The sequence below is a fragment of the Triticum dicoccoides genome, chromosome 7A, assembly GCF_002162155.2.
Source record: "Triticum dicoccoides isolate Atlit2015 ecotype Zavitan chromosome 7A, WEW_v2.0, whole genome shotgun sequence".
Lineage (NCBI taxonomy): Eukaryota > Viridiplantae > Streptophyta > Magnoliopsida > Poales > Poaceae > Triticum > Triticum dicoccoides.
In genome coordinates, this window is record NC_041392.1 from 322,786,901 (window position 1) to 322,799,279 (window position 12,379).

Consider the following 12,379-nt stretch of genomic DNA (forward strand, 5'->3'; position numbering starts at 1 on the left):
GCATGCACTCCTTACATAATCTCACTATGTTTTATTCCTATGCATGTCAGTTATTGTACACAATGGAACTGAACATGTAGAGCAAAAGAGATGAGCCTTGCGTGGCAATAAAATTTCATGTAGACGTCGCTCCATGGTGGGCGCAAAGGCAGCCCTCCCTCCACCCATTTCGGATTGTAATCAAGAGTAAGATAACTATTTCGAGGGGGATTCAGAAGCAGAAGATCACTCCTATTTACCCCACGAGGTCTTGTCTCTAACTTGGCATGTTGATGTTGGTTATATCATGCATATGGTGCCTTGCATTGCTTACTTTATACATCAAATATGCCAACTGCTTAGTTTAGACATGCTTTTTGTGAATGCCATCTGTTTAGTTTATTCATCGGTTATGTGAATTATGCAATGCCATCTTGTTTAGCCAGGCATCATATATGTGAATTTTGCAACGCCATCCTGCTTAGCCAGTCATCTTATATGTGAATTATATCAGGCTATCCTTTTTTTCTCTACGTATTACATTTGTCAACCATGTTAGTACATTCAACTACTCTTCATGTGCATTAGCCATTTGACACGGTGATGGAAAATTCTAGAGTGAAAACAAGGTCTTCAAAGCAGACTATGCTATCTGATGAAGCGCCATATCTCGCTGGTTATGGATAGCTACTCAGAGGAGGATTCAGAGGCAGATGACCAGTCCTATTGCCCCCCCCCTCGAGGTGTATGCTCTAATTAACTTGGCAGGGTTATGTTGCTCATATCGTGCGTATGGTGTCTTGCATTGCGATGTCATTTGATTAGTTTAGACATGCTTTGTGTGAATGCCACCTGTTTAGTGTCTAATTACCATATATGTGAATTCTGCATTGCCATCTTGTTGCAAGACATTATATATGTGAATTATGCAATGCTATCTTGTTGCAAAGGCATTATATATGTGAATTATGCAATGCCATGCTGTTGAGCCAATCATCATGTATGTGAATTATATCATGCTATCATTTTTTTTGTATTACGTGGTCCATTTGTCGACAACATTTGTATATTCAACTACTCTTCCTATGCATCAGCCATTTGAAGCGGTGATGGAAGTATCTGGAGTGAAAACAAGGTATTCAGAGCAGATGATGCTACCTGCTCAAGCACACATCTTGCTAGATATAGAGAGCTCCTCAGAGGAGGATTCAGAGACTAATGACCAGTCCTATTTCCCCCCTGAGGTCTATGCTCAAACTTGGCAGGGTTATATTACCCATGTCATGCATGTTGTCTTTCATTGCTTAGTTTTTACATCATATTTGGATTGCCATCTGCTTACTTGCTTACTATATAAATCATATATTTGAATTATATCATGCCATCATGTTTACATACACAACATCTATCTGAATTATGGCATGGCGACCCATTTAATAAAGACATCATATAGTTATATCATCTCATCCCGTTTAATGTTTACAGTCATCATATTTTGAATTATGTCATTCTATCTGGGAATTATATCATGCTGTCATGTTTCCATAGGAGGCATGTATGTGAATTATGGCATGCCAACCTATTTAATAAACACATTATATAGTTATATCATGTCATCCTATTTACATAGTCATCATATTGTGAACTATGTCTTTCCATCTTTTTTAGTTAGCCATCATAATGTGAAATTGTATCATGCTATCCTGTTTAGTTAGCCTTCATATATGTGAAATTGTGTCATGCTATCCTCTTTGGTTAGAAAACATAAATGTGAATTACTTCATGCCCTCTTTTATTCCCCACAATCCATTGCACCTGTCTATCATACAATGTCTATACATTCAATTACTTTTCTTGTTTATCAGCCATTTGAATTGGAGAGGGTGATGGCAGTATCCAAGGGAGTAACAACGCGATCTTCAGAAAAGATAGTGCTACCAGTTGATGCAGATCTAACCACGGTTGTACTTGCTCAAGAACTAGCCCCACCACACATAACCCAGACTCTCGCAGATTGTACCCCTACCCAGTTGGACAGAGAACCAGCTAAACCCCTTCTAACCCCAACCCCAGCAGATAGTAACTCAGTTCCAGTTGAAACAGCACCATCTCCACCACAGAGCACCCAAACACGAGCAGTTAGTAAGGGAACTATAGTGCCCAAAGAATGAGGACCACCACTCTGAATCCCAACTCAACACTTAAAGGAGAAGAAGAATTGTTCTCAGGTCAGGTTCTGTAGCTATGGTTCATACTCATTTGCTCTGGCATCATTGTATTTACTCTAACCAACTATTTTCAAATTTGAAGGATGGAATTGAAACTCCAATGGCGCAACAGGTATGTTTTAAACTTGTTTATTTAACTAGTTTGCTGTTGTAACTTGCTCTATATTGATTTTAGTTTCAATTGAATAAACAATTATGTTCTCATCTCATGCACATTACAAGTGTCTCTATAGTTTCCCACACTTATATTCTGTCTATTCTGCTCTGTCTTGAACAAATATTATTTGAACTATGTCTCTATGTTGATTTGGCAACAAAAACTAGAGTGATATAGACCATAAAGTGACCATGGTACATAGATATATGTTTGTTTCGTGCTGTTATCCTGTGCACTTTACTACTGAACTGATTTACCAAAATGAGTTTCATATACAACATGGTAAACCTGTGACGTGTCTGTTTGTTTCTCTTTTAGAATGCGGACAAAATATTGGAGAACAATACCCCGTTATGCAATGGTGTAGGAAGTAATGCAGATAAGATTCAAGATAGTGAGACATCCCTGTTGGTCTCCAAGAAAGCTGATAAAAACTACCATGATGACAGTGAGAGAACCTAGAAGTCCTGTCTTTATGTAGTGTTTGAGTTACTGGCCACTACTACTGGCACAAGCTCTTCGAACTCACTGCCTGAATCAGTTCGTCTTCTTGAGTCTCAGCTTCAAGTTGAAAAAGACATCGATCAGATGTGTTGTGACAGGAAGCTGAAGGACTGAGGAAGTCCCTGAAGAATTCAGATGCATACTTTCTGGTGCAACAGCAAGCGCTGGAGGATCTAAGCGCCAAACAAGAGAAAGTTAATAAGCTTGCTAAGCATCTTGCCAGCATTATGGGTACCCAGGATATTGTTTCTTGAGATCTTCTGAAGTGGTTTCAGTTCTGGACTTGTTTTGCTGTGGCGTTTATTTGCACTGGTCGCCAACTTTGACAACCAGTGTATATGATATGCTGCTTTGTTCCCTATATTTGCACTGGTGGTGAACTTTGATGCCCAGTGGATGTAATATTTGTAACAGCCGTGATAGCCTAGCGTAAGTTGCTTGCTTATTTATTTCATTGTTGTCTTGTTTATTTGTTTGCTTGTAGTCAGTGTTGTTCTTTTTCCGTGGTTTGCTAGTGGCCGCAATAACCTATTTTTTAAAACTAGACCACAATAACCATGTGCTACATATTTACTATAGTGACACTGGGCCTTCTATGAGGCGTAGAAACAATGGGCCTTCTACGGGCCGTATCATCAATGGGCCTTCTACGGGTCGTATCATCAATGGGCCTTATACGGGCCGTATGATCAATTGCCCAAACATGGGCCAATAACATACCGCTTTATGGTCGTAAATGGGCTAGAGTTGGAATCGTCCGTTCATGGGCCAACCATGATGGGCCGTCGTTAATCGGCCATATTTGATGACGCTATGAAAACGGCCCAACGTATTAATGGGCCACAAACGGGTCGACTGTAAGCACGGGCTGAATTTGGCCCACAAGCAGAAAATGACTAACGGGCCGTAAGTAACCGAGTGCTAGAAATGAGCCCAAGAATAAATGGGCCTTGAGAAGGCTGAAAGATAACATGGGCTAGAAACGGCCCAACGAAATAATGGGCCGTTAATGGGTATAAAGTGATACAATGTTCATTACGGGCCAGTTTTACCACAGGCCGTTAACGGGCCGAGGGTTACTAAGGGCCTCATATGGGCCAAACTACGTCATGGGCCAGAAGTTAAAACGGGCTGGAATTATATTGGACGGCCCAGATGACGCTACTGGGCCGAATTCGGATAGGCCGTAAACGGGCCCTCGGTTAGCGGGTTGTAAATGAGCTATATGCGAACAGGCCGTTAACAGGCTTCCCGTGGGCCGGCCCGCCACCTTTTGACCAAGTCAAACGGGCCGGTCTTTTCATAGGAACGGGCCTCTGTTGGGCCGTGCCATGTGTCGACGTATCATAGGCGCTTTGGTTCCAATGAGTGGATGACATCTGTCCCAACGGTGATCCGACACGTGTTTCCTCCAGCCAATGATGATTTTACACGTGGGAAATCCCTATTGGTCGGGGCCGTTAGCGGGTTATCGGATCCAAAACCGGACCCGATAGCTTAACGGCGTTCCGTTACGATGGATGCCACGTGTCGGTCACCCTTGACGAAAGCACTTCTGTGACGCGCGATTTATCGTCATGGAACTGGACACTCCCGTGATGATAATGTTGGTAATGTCATGGAACACTTCTACGACAGCACATGTATGACTATCTTGATTCTGCCACAAAATTGTCATGGATGTACATGCATGACAAAAAACGTGACCTACTGTGACAAACATGTATCATAACAGAAGTGTATTTTTTTGTAGTGAAGGGGAGTGCCCATACCCATGTACTTAGATCTCTTTCTTTGGGGGGGGGTGATGAAGGAGTTGTTGATGAAGTAGGCTTGTCATCCATCTTCCAAGGCATAGGTTCACCATCATAGAAAGATGAACGAGTCACCGGGATCCTCAAATCTGTAACCAAACTTATCCTCTTGAATATATATTCATACTCACAGTTTTGGTTCTGCAGGTCATAGATATGAGCTTGGAGATGCTCGATTTTCTCATGAAGCCTGAAGATGGTCTCCTCAATGCTCTTGGGATCCAGCTTGTGCTTATTGGTGAACTCCGTGATCATCATGTGATTTGCATTGATTCCGCGTTCCACCATCCCTTGGCACTTGAAAACTTGTAGCTCCATTGCTTCGAGCCTCGTCTCCATGCTTCCGGTCTTCTTCGGCCCCTCAACATCGCAGATTTGCAGCATGCCCTCATGCAACTCAATGGCTTAAGGGTGCCGCAGCACCTCCGCAAGGTAGGGGTTGATGACCTTCTCAAAAAACTTGTCCTTGTGGGGTGCTTGGAGACGTAATGGCGGTATAGATCTGCCAGGAAAAATAGCTCGAAACAAAAATAGGAGATATTGTCGTGCTACGGTGGTCAAAACCTTCGGGAAATTATATAATGAATTTTTACTAACCATAAGAAGTATTGTGCAAGAAAACGGAGTCTGGAGGGCACACGAGGTGGCCACAACGACGGGGGGCGCGCCATCCACCCCTTGTGGTGGCCTCATGTATCTTTCGGACTACTTATAATTTTCCTAATTTTTTAAATATTCCAAAACGGAGAAAAATTATCGTTGGAAATGTTTTGGAGTCAGTTTACTTACCGTCCCACATACCTATTCCTTTTCGGAGTCTGAAACATTATAGAAAGTGTCCCTTATGTACTCCTCTAGTGTAACGGTATTAATGATATTGGTCTCAACATTTATGGGTGTACCTGAGACCATTTACCACCTTCGGATTTATGCCTTCAGCATTTTTGATTTTTATGGCACCAGAACGATAGACCTCCTCGCTAATGTAAGGACCTTCCCATTTAGAGAGAAGCTTCCCTGCAAAAAATCTAAAATGAGAGTTGTATAGCAAAACATGACCACCTACATTAAACTCACGCTTTTATCCTTTTATCATGCCATCTTTTAACTTTTTCTTTAAACACCTTGGCATTCTCATAGGCTTGGGTTCTCCATTCATCAAGTGAGCTAATGTCAAATAACCGGTTCTCATAGTCGGCGTCCTGGGAATAGGGGTACCCACACTTGCCTGCTTGCGGCCCACGGCGTGGCTCCATCGGTGGGCCGGTACGGCCCGGTTTCAGCTACGATAACCCAAGACCCTCGCAAGGCGGACGACACCAAGACCTCCCTAGGGGGCGGCCTCACTAGGATGGCTCCTAAGGAGCGGAGATATCAATGCAAGGTGCACCTCGTGAGGTTCACATGACGTGAGCCATAACGACCAAGGCCAGGCGGGCGCTAGCGGGAACATCGTACCAGTTTCCTCTTTGGTTCCAAGGAGGCAAGCGCAGGCGTGCTGTCTCGAGGAATCAAGCAAAGTTTCCATATTAGTGCACCGGGAACAAGACTTCCAGGACGATAGGACGGAGGTCATTGTGGAGCCCACTACAACGTCACCACTAGAGCCTTTGCAGGCGCAGACTACTTTTGTCAGGATAACTTGTACTAGTTGTCTCCCTTTGAATTTGGCCGTTGTGGGATCCCTTCCCGCCTACATTTGCTAAGAGGACCAAGGCCACTATAAATAGGACTTAGCGACCCCCATAGAAGTGATGTATCTATCAAACCATCGTCATACCCACTAGCTCATCGACCTCAAGAACACCTCACCTCCTCAGGCCGTTCATCCACTGTACTAGTTCATCCTCAGCCCCTTGAGGCAATCCACCACAAAGCTGGAGTAGGGTATTACACCACAAGGTGGCCCGAACCAGGATAAACTGTTGTGTCTCTTGTCCCTTGGGTTCATTGAGATTGGCTGTGGAATCGTTGGGCCGACAGGTTGGGAAGAGGGAGTTATTCGTACGCACCCCAGTGTTCGAACCTCTTAAGGGTCTGCAGAACCCTGAAGCTGACATTTGGCGTGCCAGGTAGGGATGTTTCAAAGCTTCTCTTTCGTCAATCGACTCACCGCCGACCCACTGTCTCCATGGCTGACGCTCGTCGAGCCCATGCTGAGCTTCAAGCTGCTCTCGCCGCTCGCGTCGCTAAGACGACACCCGTTGGCAGGCCTCCCCGTCGTTCTCCACATCCGCCACCAACGCCGCCACCGGCCCGGCGGGGCGTGAGCAGCAAGCTTCGTCACTGAACCCCTCTGTGTGGCAGGACGGACGCACCACCACCCTGTTGCTGACCCCGGCCGGCTCGTCGTCCCATGCTCGCCACGGACCGGCGAATGCGCAGTGTGCGTTGCTCATGGTGCATGAGCTCCTGTGCTACTGCCTAGTCAATGACCTCTATGAAGACTGGTTAGACTACATCGCCGAGCTAGTCAGCATGGCTGGGGGCTCGCCTGCACCGTCCCTCTCGTTACCTTGTCTACCGCCTGCTGCAGGCGACGTAGACCATGGAGTGCCTCCGCAACCTCCCCGTCAGGACGTCGCCCTCGGCCCAAGACGCGCAGCCCCGCAGCGTGACCCACTACGTCCGGCGCCCGCACGCGAATTGGAAAGCTTCCGGGAGATCTAGCGCTCCCTCCACCACCATGTCAAGATAGCGCGCCGCCTGCAGTGGTGGCACGCGAGCACCAAGATCAGGCTCCACCTTCGCGGCGGGCTCGAGTGACCACGGCAGGCTGCCGCGCCTTCACCCCTGAGCTACACAGCGTCGTCTGGCCAGGCAAGTTCAAGCCCGACCTGCCACCACACTACGACGGCACCCCCGACCCTGTGGAGTTCCTGCAGCTCTACGAGCTGAGCATCAAGGCGACCAACGGCGACGAAAAGGTCATGGCGAACTGGTTCCCCATGGCCCTCAAGGATGGCGCGCGCTTGTGGCTCCTGAATCTGCACGCGGGATCGATCTCCTCCTGGGGCGAGATGCGCGAGCGTTTTGTCGCCAACTTCCAGGGCACTCGCGACCGCCCGCCTGCCGCGGGTGACCTGCGGTGCATCAAGTAGCAACCAGGGGAGACCCTGCAGAAGTACAACCAATGCTTCAACAACGTTCGCCTCAAGATCCCCAAGGTTTCATATGAATCCATCATCTCGGTGTTCTCCGATGGCGTCCGTGATGTCAAGATGAAGGAGGAGCTCGTAATCCATGAGGACCTGTGCACGGGTCTAGAGATGTACAACATGGCTATCAAGTGCGCGAGAGCTGAGGAAGGGCGCCTCTCCCTCCTAGAACTCCCAGCGGCCGACCCAGAAGAAAACAAGGCCAACGCCAAGGACGTGAAGCGCAAGGGGGCTGCCGTGCTTGCGGCTGAACCAGAGATGAAGCACTACTGCGACCACCCAGAGTCATCCAAGGGTAGCCGTCCGTTCTGCGTCTTGCACAACGTACACAACCACAACACCAATGACTGTTAGGAGCTCAGGGCCATCCACGACGGGCGCATCAGTCGACTCCCCGAGCACAGTGACCAGGGCTACTGCCGCAGAGGAGACAGAAGTGGAGGACGTTGGGACGACTACGGCCCCCGCCAGGAGTGGTGCGACCTGCCTCGTGAGGATCGCTGGCAAGGCCAGCCTCGCGAGGGCGCCTAGAGAGACCAGCCATGTGAGGACCATGCTTAGGGCAATGCCGGCCTACCTCCGCTGCCAACACCACCAAGAAGGAACGACCACCACCACCAAGACGAGGGGGTCTGGGGCTTCCAGGAGCCTCACACAATCGCCTGCATCATGGGTGGCGCTCAGGCCCCAGCCTCCCACCGCATCTTCAAGCAGTTCGCTCATGAGGTCAACGCGACCCTCCCCAGGCTCGAGGCCACACGTCCACTCAAGTTGTCCAGGTGCACCATCACCTTCAGCTCGTCCGACCAGCTCAAGTGCGCGGCAAATGCCAGCGCCCTCCCGATGCTTTGCTCGCCCGTCATTAGAATGTCCTTCTCACCAAGACCGTCATCGATGGTGGTGCGGGGCTCAATGTTCTTTCCACCGAGATTTTCGACCGCCTCCAAGTGCCATATGATCAGCTGTAGCCCACCAAGCCTTTCTCAGGAGTAACCGACAGCTCCACCACCCCGATAGGGCAGATCCGCCTCCCTATCACCTTCGGCCAATGCGACAAGTACCGCACCGAGTTAATCGACTTCGATGTTGCTCACATCCGCCTCCCGTACAATGCCACCGTTGGATATCCGGCCCTGGCCAAGTTCATGGCGGTGACCCACCATGGCTACAACATCCTCATGATGCTAGGGAACTACGACATCATGACGATCGCCTGCGAGGAGAATGACGCGGTGAGCTCTCTCGAGCGCATCTACCAGGTTGCGGTGATCGAAGTCCCAAACAACGAAGGCACCGTCTACCCCCCTGAGGCCATCCCCAAGAAGAAGTAGTTGCTCCGCCAAGAGCCTCGGGAGAGTGGAGTCTCCAGCGGCACCACCTCGGGATCTGCGCCCACAGATGGCGCGCCTCCCTCTCGAGCATAGGAAGGCACACCCAGCGCCCTGCTCAGGCTGGGCTCGGGGGCTCTCTACTGGAGGGCCTCTGACATAGCAAACTTCACGAGGGAGGCGCTCAGGCACCATATGGAGGCATGCTTCACCGCATGCTTCCCCCACGAGGACACAAGGCATGGGGTGCCTGGTGCTCCGGTGTTCATCACCAAGGCAACCCAGGAGCTTCAGGAGGCGAGAACCATGCGCGGCGACCGCTGATAACCCACAAGTATAGGGGATCGCAACAGCTTTTGAGGGTAGAGTATTCAACCCAAATTTATTGATTCGACACAAGGGGAGCCAAACAATATTCTCAAGTATTAGCAGTTGAATTGTCAATTCAAGCACACTTGAAAGACTTAATATCTTCAGCAAGGTATTTAGTAGCAAAGTAGTATGGAAGTAACGGTAATGGTGGCAAAAGTAACAGTAGTAGTTTTTATAGCAAATGTAACCGTGGCAATGAAAAAGTAAGTAAGCAAAGATCAATATGTAAAAAGCTCGTAGGCAATGGATCAATGATGGATAATTATGTTGGATGCGATTCCTCACGCAACAGTTAGAACATAGGGTGACACAGAACTAGCTCCAGCTCATCAATGTAATGTAGGCATGTATTCCGAGTATAGTCATACATGCTTATGGAAAAGAACTTGGATGACATCTTTTGTCCTACCCTTCCGTGGCAGCGGGCTCTTATTGGAAACTAAGGGATATTAAGGCCTCCTTTTAATAGAGTACCGGACCAAAGCATTAACACTTAGTGAATACATGAACTCCTCAAACTAGGGTCATCACCAGGAGTGGTCCCAATTATTGTCACTTCCGGGTTACCGGATCATAACACATAGTAGGTGACTATTTACTTGCAAGATAGGATCAAGAACTCACACATATTCATGAAAACATAATAGGTTCAGATCTGAAATCATGGCACTCGTGCCCTAGTGATAAGCATTAAGCATAGCAAAGTCATAAGAACATCAATCTTAGAACATAATGGATATTAGGGATCAAACCCTAACAAAACTAACTCGATTACATGGTAAATCTCATCCAACCCATCACCGTCCAGCAAGCCTATGATGGGATTACTCACGCACGGCGGTGAGAATCATGAAATTGGTGATGGAGGAAGGTTGATGATGACGATGGTGACGGATTCCCCTCTCCGGACTCCCGAAAGGACTCCAGATCAGCCCTCCCAATGAAGATTAGGCCTTGGCGGCGGCTCCATATCGTAAAACGTGATGAATCCTTCTCTTTAATTTTTTTTCTCCCCGAACGTGAATATATAGAGTTGGAGTTGACGTCGGTGGAGCCTTAGGGGGCCCATGAGGCAGGGGGCGCGCCCTGCACCCTCGTGGATAGGGTGTGGGCCCCCTTATGCTGATTCTTTTGCCAGTATTTTTTATAAATTCCAAAATGTGTTTCCATAAATTTTCAGGTCATTCTGATAACTTCTATTTCTGTACAAAAATAACACCATGGAAATTCTGTTGAAAACATCATCAGTCCGGGTTAGTTCCATTCAAATCATGAGAGTTAGAGTCCAAAACAAGGACAAAAGTGTTCGGAAAAGTAGATACGCTGGAGACTTATGACCTCCCCCAAGCTTAAACCTTTGCTTGTCCTCAAGCAATTCAGTTGACAAACTGGAAGTGATATAAAAAACTTTTACAAACTTTGTTTAATCTTGTTGTTGCAAATATGTAAAGCCAGCATTCAAGTTTTTAGCAAAGATTGTGAACTAACCATATTCACAATAACATTTAGGTCTCATGTTTACTCATATCAATGGCATAATCAACTAGCGAGCAATAATAATAAATCTCGGATGACAACACTTTCTCAAAACAATCATAATATGATTAAAAAGATGGTATCTTGCTAGCCCTTTCTGAGACCGCAAAACATAAATGCAGAACACCCCTGAAGATCAAGGACTGACTAGACATTGTAATTCATGGTAAAAGAAATCCAATCACAGTCATACTCAATGTAAATTAATAGCAATGCATGCAAACAACAGCGGTGCTCTCTAACTGGTGCTTTTTAATAAGAGGATGATGACTCAACATAAAAGTAAATGGATAGGCTCTTCACAGAGGGAAGCAGGGATTTGCAGAGGTGCCAGAGTTCAAGTTTTGAAAGAGAGATAAAAAATATTTTGAGTGGTATACTTTCATTGTCAACATAACAACCAAGAGATCTCGATATCTTCCATGCTACACACATTATAGGCGGTTCCCAAACAGAATGGTAAAGTTTATACTCCCCCACCACCAATAAACATCAATATATGGCTTGTCTGAAACAACGGGAGCCTCCAGCTAACAACAATCCCAGGGGAGTTTTGTTTGCAATTATTTTGATTTGAGCATGGGACTGGGCATCCCGGTTACCAGCCATTTTCTCATGAAGGATGAGTGGAGTCCACTCATCTTGAGAATACCCCACCTAGCATGGAAGATATAGACAGCCCTAGTTGATACATGAGCTATTCGAGCATACAAAAGATAATTTCATTTGAAGGTTTAGAGGTTGGCACATACAAATTTACTTTGAACGGTAGGCAGATACCGCTTATAGGAAGGTATGGTGGACTTATGTGGAATAACTTTGGGGTTTATGGAAGTGGATGCACAAGCAGTATTCCCGCTTAGTACAAGTGAGGGCTAGAAAGAGACTGGGAAGCGACCAACTAGAGAGTGACAGCAGTCATGAACATGCATTAAGATTAATCAACAATGAGTGCAAGCATGAGTAGGATATAAATCAACATGAACATAAGTATCGTGGAGGCTATGTTGATTTTGTTTCAACTACATGCGTGGACATGTGCCAAGTCAAGCCACTCGAATCATTCAAAGGAGGGTACCACCCTATCATACCACATCACAACCATTTTAATAGCATGTTGGCATGCAAGGTAAACCATTATAAACTCCTAGATAATTAAGAATGGCATGGGCAACTATAATCTCTAATTGTCATTGCAAACATGTTTCATCCATAATAGGATGAATCAAGAACGATGAACTAATCATATTTACAAAAACAAGATAGGTCGAGTTCATACCAGCTTCTCTCATCTCAATCGGTC